This window comes from Taurulus bubalis (genome assembly GCF_910589615.1).
Source record: "Taurulus bubalis genome assembly, chromosome: 15".
Taxonomy (NCBI): Eukaryota; Metazoa; Chordata; class Actinopteri; order Perciformes; family Cottidae; genus Taurulus; species Taurulus bubalis.
Genome location: NC_136603.1, coordinates 2,140,046 through 2,152,713, shown reverse-complemented (window position 1 = coordinate 2,152,713; position 12,668 = coordinate 2,140,046). Strand labels below are relative to the sequence as shown.

Below are 12,668 nucleotides of genomic sequence, written 5' to 3'. Positions count from 1 at the left end.
TCAAAGATTCTTAAACTTTTTTTGGGGTGATTTTCTATAATTGTTTCGATTTTGTTTTCCACGTCCTGAGAAGTGAAAAACCGTACTCGTCATCGGCGGTGATATCCATTTCCACAAGTCCCACTGATTACGCCGGGAGGTTATTGATCACGGCCCGTGCACTCTGTGTCGCTCTCTTCAGAGAGGACATTGTGCTTTTTACTCGCGGCGCTGAGTGCTGAGACCACTCAAGCAGTCACATTACCGTCACGGTGGATTTACGGCCGTCCCGACGTCCCCAGGAGTAAACCTTTCTCCCTTTTTGCTTTTGATTGTTGGCTAACCCTCTGGATTCTTGATTTGTGGCGGCGGCGCCGGCGGGGGAAGGGGAGTCCATTAGTTCACCGCAGCGCTCCGAGCGCCGTATGTTCACTCTGCATCGGGGTACACTGACCTCTCCCAGTGGCTGCACACGTTGGGGTCGTCCGGGTTGAGGGCCGACGCCACAGAGACGAAGAAGCCCAGCAGGCCGAGCCACAGCAGGCCGAGCCCTCGGGGGGAGAACCCACCGGGCCCCATCCTCCTCCACCTCCTCCGACCTTTTAGAGAGAAGAACAAGATCTCACCTTTACGAGGATAGCGGTGTTTGTTGTGTGCGGAAAAAGAGTGACGAGTAACTCTGGCATCGAGGCTCGAGGAAAAACAGAAAAGTCATTTATTTGCAATCTCCCAGAAATAATGGAAACATGGAAGGAAAACTTTCAGGACGACCTCGCCAGCTAAACAGCGTGCCGGCGCTGCCCTTCAAACACAGGCGTTTTAACCAATAGCTGCACCTGAGCCCGCCGGACACGTCGGTGCGGAGTAACCAGGTACTTTTACTGTAGTACCGCACTGTAATACAGCTCTGAGGTACTTTCTACTTCGTCTGTCTGACAGACGTAGTAAACATTGAACACATGAATAAAACATACGATAAACTGATGCAATGATTAAACCAGCGGTTTCCTGAGATTTGGGGCTTGTGATCAAAGTTAAGATCACGTTTCATGAGTCGTGAACCGGTTTTCAGGCCCGAGGCACCCTTTAATCCTAAATTCTATTTTTTTATTTGTACAACCCAATTTCATAAATCAATTACAATCTGTACAACATAGGGATAAAACTCCACATAAAAAAAAAACTTTAAAACCTCTGGAAGAGCAACGAAGGAGGGCATCAGATGTGCAGAATGAACAACATGATAACAACACATGACTTAATTAAATTAAATTAATTTAGTATAGCCCAAAATCACAAACTGTGACAGTCTGTACACATACGACATCTTCTGACCTTTGACGCTCACATCAGAACTGGAAAACTCCCCAAAAAAACCTTAAAAAAGGGGAAGAGCCCTTCTGGAGAGCAACAGAGGAGGATGCGGATCAGGATGGACAGAAGTACAACAGAGATCATGTGACCAGAATGACCATTCAATGCATATGGCAGAAATTATTCAGAAGGTCAAACAAAGTTTCTGTTTTTTGTCCAGTTTGAAACAAAGACTATGGAGCCAAATTCAGGGCAAAAGTTTTGTTCATTTGAACAAATATTTAAACCTGAAAAAAAATATTCAAAAGTGTAAAAAAATATGAAATCTGTTACTGAAAAAAAAGAAAATCTAAATTACATTTAACCCCAAAAAACTTGTCATACACACATTTTTATTTCAAATACATTGTTGAATTTTCCAAAGTTCAAGACCAAAACTCTTTTTTCAAATGAACAAAACTTTTGCCCTGGATTTGGCTCCATAAAAGTCAGCGTTGAAGCGTTGGAAATGAGCAAAGTGAGACATTTCTCAATATCTAACTTGGTTACATCTCGTTTCATCACACGTCCAGGGACCTGAACTGCTTTCCCGCCACATAGAAGTAAATCTTTTGGGGGAAGCTTCCTCTTTCACCATCGCCACAAAGGACCCGAACAACAAAGTCATGTCTTTTTCATTTAAAACCCTTTTTTCCCCCTTAATTTGGTGACCTCTCATTAAGTTGGTCTTCAACGATCCTAAACTTGATTACAAGTGAACGTCCTCAACTCTCTCTGCACTTGAAAGTTCCCAGTTCATGGCTAGTTAGGCAGTGGGCGTAAACCAGTGGAAGGAAAAACATGTAATTACAAAGGATGGCAGAGAGTGGACCATTTTTGAAAAAAAAATCTACGCCCCGAAACAAAGAGCAACAGGAAAGCAACGCAACTATATGGGGCAACTATGGAGGCAACTATGGAGGCAACGAAACGTCTGGTCGGTGGGGACCCGATGTCATTTCTTTCCCAAAATTACAGGGTTCTGAATGCAGCGCGGGCGCCATAAAGCTTTACATCTCTGCTACTTTATGCAAAAAATAAAATAGCAGGGCCCTGAACGCACCGCTGAGAACGGCAATCAGCAGACGCGAGCAGCAACGCCGCGTGAAACCACTCGCTCATTTACATGAAGGTCACGCGGCAGTAAAATATTACTCTTTACCAACACTGTCATTTTATGTTTTGTATCAAATGGGGGGGAAACTAAATTCTCTTTGCAAAAGCAATTTTATTTGTATTTATTTTTGCTTCCTAGATATTATTATTGATATCTTGTCTGACTGTGTTTACAGCTGCAAAGGGGACATTTTAAAAGGGATGCAGGTGGAAAAAATGATTACCAGGATGGAACAGCTTCAAAAACGTTTGCACAGTGAACGTTTCCTTTGTGTGTAAGTGTGTGTGTGTGTGTGTGTGTGTGTGTGTGTGTGTGTGTGTGTGTGTGTGTGTGTGGGGGGGGGGGGGGGGGGGGGGGGGGGGGGGGGGGGCAACATGACGGTGACATACGACAGCGGACCAATTCCTCATCTCACCGGGACATTTCAGAGACAGCCTCCGGGGGAAGAAAATAAAATATATATATATTCTGGCGATGATGAATAAAAAAGAGAAACCTTCCAGAGCGACAGAGGTGGTTCCGAGCCAAATCCGAGAGTGTTCTCGTTAGGGAGGATGTGATGTCTGGTTTGGTTTGTTTGGTGTGCAGACGGGTCGAAATAAGAGAATCGATGATGAGTCTGAAGAAACGAGAGTCGAGTGTGGTCGGGATTCAAGTAGAATTACCAGTGGAAAAATTGTTCCATTTTAATCATTTAATTTTGCTAACATAATGTCCAGAACTCAATGCTTTAGTTTACCAAGCGAGTTCAAACAAATTCACAAATAATAATATACTTTCAATGCTTTAACTAGGAAGCATGTCCTGGAGATAAATATTCAACTTCAATTTGAGTTGAGAGAAGGAGTATGTAGGTCAGGAGCCAGAAATGTCACCTGGAGACACAAAAACGCAGCTTTATCAAGTGTTTTTTTAAATATTTGATCTATATTTAATCAGGCCGGTCTCATTGAGATTCTCTTTGGCAAAAACTACATCAAAAAAAGTATCGTGAAAAAACAACCGCCAGATAAAGTGTTTTAGATCTCCAAAAGGGGAACGCAGGACAAGACTTTATTCCATTCATGAAAAGGTATACATATACCTATACATGTGAGGTGACTGAAGGTACAGATGGAAGTGAGAGACGAGACGACACAGAACATCTCCATAGTCGAGGTCGGATGTGAAGGTCGACCGCACAATGGCTTGCTGGCTGGAAGAAGACAGATGGCTCTTTTATTCTACGCGAGACGCAGCGTTTGATTTTTTTTTAAAAGGTTGACTGTGAATCTTGAAGGGCCGTCGAATGAAATCCCCGACAAAGAGTCCGACGCAGCGAGAGTAACGCGGCTGCCAAAGAAAGGTTTTAATGGCATGAGAGTTGAGGTTGAGGGTGAGATCGTGTTTTTTTCTGCTTTTAGCCCTGTAATCTGTCGAGCCCTAGCCCTATATAAAAGGGTCCCCCGGTTGGGGGACCCTTTTATATCAGGAATATCAAGAAAAAATAATGGTATAAATCCCTCCCCCCAAAAAACAAACATTTTAGGTATCAAATTAAACATAAAAATAATCCAATAATATACAATCCCCATGTACAACCTCTAAACACAACTCAAACAATAAATAGGATTAGGGGTTAGGGTTAGGGCTTAAACCCAATGTATTGTTGGAATTGTGTTTAGAGGTTGTACATGGGGATTATATATTATTGTAGCCCGGATTGTTATGTTTAATTTGATACCTAACATGTTTTTATTTATTTATACCATGTTTTTTTCTTGATTTGTACCTTGTGACCTGATATAAAAGGGTCCCCATTTTTTAGTTAAAACAGGTCTGGGATGTAAAAGGAGCAATAAACGACATTTGAAATCAATAAAGGCAACTATTTGAAAATATAAACGCTCCTAATCTCGTATTGGGCACCTTGAAAGTTTCATGTAGTCTGGTGCCCCCTGTGGACTGAAGTGGTAGTGTTGGTTCTGGCTAAATTCTGAGTTAAATGTTAAATGTTCGCTACAGCAGAATTTATCTGGCAAAAGGCAAAATGCATCTCAAGCAAACGTTGAACACAAACACAAAACACGCAGTTTTTTCTCACGCACTAATTCAAAATGTGCATAAAAGTCCACGTGGCAAAGAAAACACATTTATAACATAGTACAGCCAAAAGGCTGTACTATGTTATGAATAATGATCAAAAGAAAGAAAGAAAGCAGGTTTAGGAGTCGCTGAGAGCCACAAAAGCTGAAATCGTTGAGTTAAATAAAGTTTGGTACAGAAGTGAAGGACTCTGCCGTCTTACCTTGAGCAGCGGTGAGTGTGGTGAATAACGATCACTAGAGAAAGACCCCCAAGGACCTCAGGACGCCTGAGTACAACACAGAGAGGAGTACAGTCAGAACACGTGGTACTAATGCACAAGTACACGTTTCATTACCACGGATGAACAAAACGCTGGTGGAGAGGTTCAACCAGAGACCGAGAAAGAGACATTTAAATCAGACGAAACAGGAAACTGGGATTAAAACAGGAACAGCTTCCTGTTTCAGAGTCAAGAGTTTCACAATAAAAGCATAGCAAAGCTCTCCTTCAGACAGAAGGTTAGTTTAAGGTCAGATCCGCTGTTCAATAATGAATCTCTGGACTGGAAATTCAACATCCAAATTCAATGTCATTCTCTCCTCTCACGTAACTCTGAGGATTCATCAACTTCACGAAAGTTTTATTATTTTGGGGTGAACACTATTTCAAATGTAAATAAAACATTAGATGTCTGAATTATACAGGTTTTTTCTTCTTCTTTTAATCCCTATAATTTTCTTTAAAAGAAGAAACTGATTCATAACTTTTGAGTTGTTGTTTGTGTCTCATGTGTCAGCGTTTTTGTCGCACCTGCTGACAAAATGGCGGCGAGTAAAGGCGACTGAGCTGAAATGCTCGCGGTCGTTTAAGTGATCCAGGACCCTTGATCATTTTGAGGATGTGCACGATAAAGATAAATGCACTTCAATCCTCTGGTGTTGTTGTTGTTTTCTTTGCTCCCGTCACATCTTCCTCTCTGTGGCCTTGAATGTTTCTGTGAAATAAAAGTTCTGCAACCTCTCAGGAAACAGAACCGCCTGGACTAAAGAAAAGATCGAAACGTTGAATGTTTTCAAGTGTAGGAAACAACAACCCGGAGGCTCCACGTGGTTTAAATATGAAGCGATGCACGTTTCCATCCTCTGTGCTCAGTAGCCTGAACTTCAGACGTCACATGACTGTCATCGTCAATCACGACGTCATCGTCAATCATGACATCGTCGATCACGACGTCATCGTCAATCACGACGTCCACGTCAATCATGACATCGTCGATCACGACGTCATCGTCAATCATGACATCGTCGATCACGACGTCATCGTCAATCACGACGTCCACGTCAATCATGACGTCATCATCAATCATGACTGTCATCGTCAATCACGACGTCATCGTCAATCATGACATCGTCGATCACGACGTCATCGTCAATCACGACGTCCACGTCAATCATGACGTCATCATCAATCATGACATCGTCGATCACGACGTCATCGTCAATCAGGACGTCCACGTCAATCATGACGTCATCATCAATCACGACGTCATCGTCAATCACGACGTCATCGTCAATCACGACGTCAACGTCAATCACGACATCATCATCAATCATGACGTCATTGTCAATCATTACTGTCATCGTCAATTATGATGTCATCGTCAATCACGACTTCATCGTCAATCACGACGTCCACGTCAATCATGAAGTCATCATCAATCATGACTGTCATCGTCAATCACGACGTCATCGTCAATCATGACATCGTCGATCACGACGTCATCGTCAATCACGACGTCCACGTCAATCATGACGTCATCATCAATCATGACCTCATCATCAATCACGACGTCATCGTCAATCACGACGTCATCGTCAATCATGACATCGTCGATCACGACGTCATCGTCAATCAGGACGTCCACGTCAATCATGACGTCATCATCAATCACGACGTCATCGTCAATCACGACGTCATCGTCAATCACGACGTCAACGTCAATCACGACATCATCATCAATCATGACGTCATTGTCAATCATTACTGTCATCGTCAATTATGATGTAATCGTCAATCACGACGTCATCGTCAATCATGACGTCATCATGACGCTGAGGAGCTCAGAGGATTTATACTTCACACTCATTTATCTAGTCAGTTTGATGAGATTGCAAAAATGCTGACTTCGTTTCGGCTTCTTTCGTCACACGTGATGTGTTCAGGGACCGTCGGAAAAATGATAATCTGACGATAATTATGTTTTTTTTTTCTTTTACAGCTTCTGGCTAATAAACGGTCTCATTTTGACAATTGTTTAAAGAAAACATGCTTTTCCGTCTCACCAGTGGGTTTTGGGGTTCAAGTTAAATCCCAGACAAAGTGCACGACTAAGCGAGAGTAAAACAGCTGCCAAAGAAAGGTTTCACTGGCAGGAAAGTCGCCGTCGCTGGTGGAGGGGGAGGATGATACCGCGTTCTTTTCTGCATTTAAAACAAGTCTGTGATGATTATTTAAAAAAATGAAAAGGCTCCCAATCTCGTATTGGGCACCTTGAATGTTACAAAATTAAACATGACAATTAACTTTGGGTCTTTGCTGTTACTTGAAAACCCTTAATAAATAAAACAATCTGTATTGGGGCAAGTCAAATTTGACTTTGGGCAAAAAAAACTAAATAGCATTAACATTGAATTTGCAGATTTTCACCCCCACATGCTATAGTTTCCCCCAAAACGACGTCTTAGTCATCAGCTCCTACTGAAAAGCACCGGAGGACAACACAACTGCGGAGGATCCACTTCCTCCGATTCAGCACATTCAGGCCGAAGCTCCCGTCTGAGATTCCCGAGGATTAAACCCAGAGATAATTCAGAAAGCTGGTTTCTACCTGAGCTCGGCCATATTTTATGTGTGAACAAACCCACGGCCCGCTTGGTGCTCGTCGGGTTGCTGTTTCTCATAAGCAGCGACAGAAAAATCAATAAAAACACAGTTATTGTTGGTCAGACATTATTTCCGTGGGCCCTGATGAATGTCTCAACGTCGGGGTGGTTTGTGTTTTTCTGCAGAGCAGAGCTGTCAGACAGGGATCTGAGACGAGGTCCAGACACCGGGTTCATAGTGAAAGATGCTGAAGTAACCAGATTAAAGGAAATCAGTGCTCTCAGATCGGACTAAACGCCCCATTTCCTATTTTATCTTTACATCTAAAGGCTCAGAAGAAGAGTTTATTTAGATAATCTACCAGACAATTCAGTTAAGTATATTTTTCTAAAATGAAGTACTTTATTTTAAGAGTCTTTTTTCAAAAGCTTTCCGTTTTAGAATCCAGCCTTTATTTTACTTGAAATAAGAGAAGACAATGTATTTATTATTAGAGTATGTATTATTCATAATTAATTCAGTTCAATTAGAAATCTGTAATAATACATATTGTTTAGGTGTTATTCAATTGAACTTGCTTTATTTAATTAGCCAGAATTTGACATTTGCATGAGGAAAATTCTCTCTAAATGCACCTGCTCACACACCTTTAGCATGCACTGCTAGGAAGCTTGTGCGCTTTCTTCAGCCAGAAAAGTAAGCTAGCTTTAGCGTTAGCTTCCACAGCTCCAGCTTTATGGCTGCAGCTTTTGTGAATATATTCTTCTGCCTTTTTATTCTTGGACAATTGAATGTTTCTCTCGGAGGCTAAATTTAGCTACGTCTCCATGTTTGGTGTCAAAACACTCTCTCTTTCACCCCCCCTTTCTCTCTCTGTCTCTCTCTTTCCTTCTCTCTCTCTCTCGCTCTTGCTCTCTCCCCCTCTCTTTGTCTCTCCCCCTCTCTCTCTGTCCCCCCCCCCACCCCCCCCTCATTAGGAGCCAGCTCAGTTGGCAGAGCACCCGTCTGAAGGCACCCTAATCCGTCCCTCTCACCCTTCATGTGGTGATCAATGGTCACCTTTGGGCCAGAGGGGCGGTATTGATGGTCGCGGAGGCCGATCAATACATTGATCACTTTAGCCCCTTCTATCTTTAAGACACACTACTTTAGTCGATTAAGTTTTTTTTTATTTTTTTTTTTTTTATCGCAGACAGTTTTTAAATAATAGCTCTTATTAAACTTATTAAACTTGCAAAAGCGGCTCAATAAAAACAAAGGACAGAATAATAATGCTGCTGCTGCTTCTGTAATGCGCCAAGTAACTTAAAGGATGAGTGTGGTCATCTATATGTTTTATGTCAATAAGTCCCCTTGGCATTTAACAATATGTAGCACCGTAAGTCAGGTTGTTGGCCTCTTAAAGGGACAGTCCGTGTCTTATTACCTCCAGCAGAAACAGAGAGTAATGCACGAATACTGCTGTGGACGTACTTTAGTTCAAGTCTACGGTATATTTTAAACCAATCGCCCCCAGACTGAGCGATTGTTATATAAAACTGTAAATCATAGCTTGTTTTATGAAAAAAAACGCCCAAACTGCTGTATTTGGACGTATTGAACACCATAAGTAATATACAAGTGAAATATATGGTTTGGTACACAAGAAAATTAAAATGTGCGCAAATGCAAATTTTGGACCTTACAGCTGCATCATTTCAAAGAAATAATCATCCTGAAAGTGATTTTTTTTTCTGTGTGTCATCTTCATTTACTCTTAACCAGTAGCAAATAGACTGATATTTACCTTTTATTATAACAGCAACATTATTCAAATAGCCCTAGTGATTGCAGAGATACACCCTTTTGACATTTTCGAGCAGAGGCCTAAAAATAGGTTGTTTTCAAAGTGTTAATTTATCTATGATTTTGAAGAGTCCGGTGGCTTTGAAGCGTGGACGTATGAAGAGAACTGGATGCACAGTTCATGACGAAAATTTGACTTCCGAGTATAAAATCCTGCTGAAATCACCCAAATCTTCCACATCTCTGGGGCCCATGAAGCAGAGACGAAGGTCCAGCCTCACTGTCGCTCACTGGGCCAGAGGAAGGGGAATAACCCTGCTATTCAGCTTTTAGTGCACAGTGATTTAAATAACCAATCAAAGTATTGTTGATTTACTCGTCGTTGCACGGTGACTTTACCTCGCCGTCTCCGGGTGGTGATTCATGCCGACGCAGCGCCTCGCGCCCATAAGACTGGAGTCGTCTGACACGTGTTGGCACGCGGCGTTGCCAGATTTTAACTCAGAGCGGCAGCAGAACCCATTAATTTTACCATCCAGTGCAATTTGCTCGATTCCTTCTAATTGTGTTTCCACTGCACTGTACCGGCACATTGTTCCCTTTTCCTGCTCCACATACTAAACAACAACATCACCCGGTGGAAGCCTTGTTTGTTCTTCAGTAACTCTGGAGGCCTTTGAGGGAGACTCGTGTCTGGAAGCGTTGTCATTCTTTATTCTAAGATGCACACATCTAAATAAAAACATTTTTCAATCTAAATGTATCTGCAAGTTCACTTTTGTTTCTCCTAACTGCACCGTTTCATGTCATTTGTTATCCACTCAAGTCTGAGGAGAAGGAAACGTTTTATTTTGGCAGTAAAAGGCAGAGAAGACATGGTGAAGAAGCATAGTAAAGAAATGTAGTAAAGAAGCGTGGTAAAGAAGCGTGGTAAAGAAACGTGGTTAAGAAGCGTGGTAAAGAAGCGTGGTAAAGAAGCGTGGTAAAGAAGCGTGGTAAAGTAGCGTAGTAAAGAAGCGTGTTAAAGAAGCGTAGTAAAGAAGCGTGGTAAAGAAGCGTGGTAAAGAAGCGTGTTAAAGAAGCGTAGTAAAGAAGCGTGGTAAAGAAGCGTGGTAAAGAAGCGTGGTAAAGAAGCGTGTTAAAGTAGCGTAGTAAAGAAGCGTGTTAAAGAAGCGTGGTAAAGAAGCGTGGTAAAGAAGCGTGGTAAAGAAGCGTGGTAAAGAAGCGTGGTTAAGAAGCGTGTTAAAGTAGCGTAGTAAAGAAGCGTAGTAAAGAAGCGTGGTAAAGAAGCGTGGTAAAGAAGCGTGGTTAAGAAGCGTGTTAAAGTAGCGTAGTAAAGAAGCGTAGTAAAGAAGCGTGGTAAAGAAGCGTGGTAAAGAAGCGTGTTAAAGTAGCGTAGTAAAGAAGCGTGGTAAAGAAGCGTGGTAAAGAAGCGTAGTAAAGAAGCGTGGTAAAGAAGCGTGGTAAAGAAGCGTGGTAAAGAAGCGTGGTTAAGAAGCGTGGTAAAGAAGCGTGGTTAAGAAGCGTGGTAAAGAAGCGTGTTAAAGTAGCGTAGTAAAGAAGCGTGGTTAAGAAGCGTGGTAAAGAAGCGTGGTTAAGAAGCGTGGTAAAGAAGCGTGGTAAAGAAGCGTGGTTAAGAAGCGTGGTAAAGAAGCGTGGTTAAGAAGCGTGGTAAAGAAGCGTGTTAAAGTAGCGTAGTAAAGAAGCGTGGTAAAGAAGCGTGGTAAAGAAGCGTGGTAAAGAAATGCAGTAAAGAAACATAGTAAAGAAATAAATGTAGTAAAGAAGCATAGTAAAGAAACGCAGTAAAGAAACGTAGTAAAGAAACATAGTAAAGAAACGCAGTAAAGAAACGTAGTAAAGAAACATAGTAAAGAAACGTAGTAAAGAAACGTAGTAAAGAAACATAGTAAAGAAACGTAGTAAAGAAACGCAGTAAAGAAACGCAGTAAAGAAACATAGTAAAGAAACGTAGTAAAGAAACATAGTAAAGAAACGTAGTAAAGAAACGTAGTAAAGAAACATAGTAAAGAAACGTAGTAAAGAAACGTAGTAAAGAAACGTAGTAAAGAAATGCAGTAAAGAAACGCAGTAAAGAAATGCAGTAAAGAAAGAAACTTAGTGGGGATCTAGTAAGCGGCGAAGAAGGTGCGTGACAAACGTTCTGCGAGCAACAGGACTGGTGAGGAAAGTTCAATGGTTGGGAACCGGAAGATGGGAGTGATGCAACAAAAAGGATGCAAGCTGCCGTTAAACACCACAGAAGAAGAAGAAGAAGAAGAAGAAGAAGAAGAAGAAGAAGAAGAAGAAGAAGAAGAAGAAGAAGAAGAAGTTTGACCAAAAAGACCAAACTCAGAACCTGAACCCTATTTAGAGGACCTGGAGGTGGAGGAAGACAAAGTGGCCTTCGTCGTGACGACAGGGTTCCCTCAGGATCCGAGTAACCGACACAAAACGCTTGTCAGGAGAACACTGTCAGGTCTTTATTCTCCGTTACTCACAGTGGGCGAACAGGACCCATGAGCAGAAACCGTGCTAATGAAGTCTCGCTAAAAAAACACCTGTCACTCAGACTCGACAGTTTCACCTTTAACACTCCGGGACTCCACGGCGTAGAACCATGAAGCTTTGAGCCGGCGGATGCTGACTATAATTATTACAGCAGGACATGTCCAGGCTTTGAACGAGCTGAAATGGTTCATAATGTCAAGCGAGTCAGACTCATAACTATAAGGTTATGGACTCTTGAAGTTACTACAAGGAACTTTAATTCAGCACCAACGGGTCCCTTTAGAAAACTTCTCGTTTTACTGCAGTCTGGTCCTCTTAGTCCTGGTTCTCCCTAGACTGAGGTCTATAGAGGACCAGGACTACACTGAGGTCTATAGAGGACCAGGACTAGACTGAGGTCTATAGAGGACCAGGACTAGACTGAGTTATTATAGAGGACCAGGACTACACTGAGGTCTATAGAGGACCAGGACTAGAATGAGTTCTTATAGAGGACCAGTACTACACTGAGGTCTTATAGAGTACCAGGACTAAACTGAGTTCTTATAGAGGACCAGGACTACACTGAGGTCTATAGAGGACCAGGGCTACACTGAGGTCTATAGAGGACCAGGACTAGACTGAGTTCTTATAGAGGACCAGGACTACACTGAGGTCTATAGAGGACCAGGACTACACTGAGGTCTATAGAGGACCAGGACTACACTGAGTTATTATAGAGGACCAGGACTACACTGAGTTATTATAGAGGACCAGGACTAAACTGAGTTCTTATAGAGGACCAGGACTACAGGTATCAAGGTATCAAACAAGTGTTTGATACCTTTAGGTCAGATGTTTATGTCACAATGACGAAGTTGTAATAAATGTGTCGATCCTTTAACTCTTTTGAAATGGGAAATGGACGATTAGTAATTTCAGGAAAATTATGAAAAATGCACAGGTAACATTTCGCGATATTCTTTGGTCTTTG

The 12,668-nt window shown here is 42.0% G+C and overlaps 1 protein-coding gene across 1 annotated transcript in view; it reads right to left on the bottom strand.

The window, feature by feature from the left end:
- The window catches only part of LOC306747432 (uncharacterized protein), a gene marked incomplete at its 3' end in the record, with an annotated part of 73,909 nt that extends 73,426 nt beyond the window's left edge, over positions 1-483 (bottom strand). Inside the window, exon 1 of the mRNA XM_079230493.1 lies at positions 434-483. The remainder of the gene's footprint in view (positions 1-433) is intronic.
- Between the last annotated feature and the right edge of the window lie 12,185 nt (positions 484-12,668).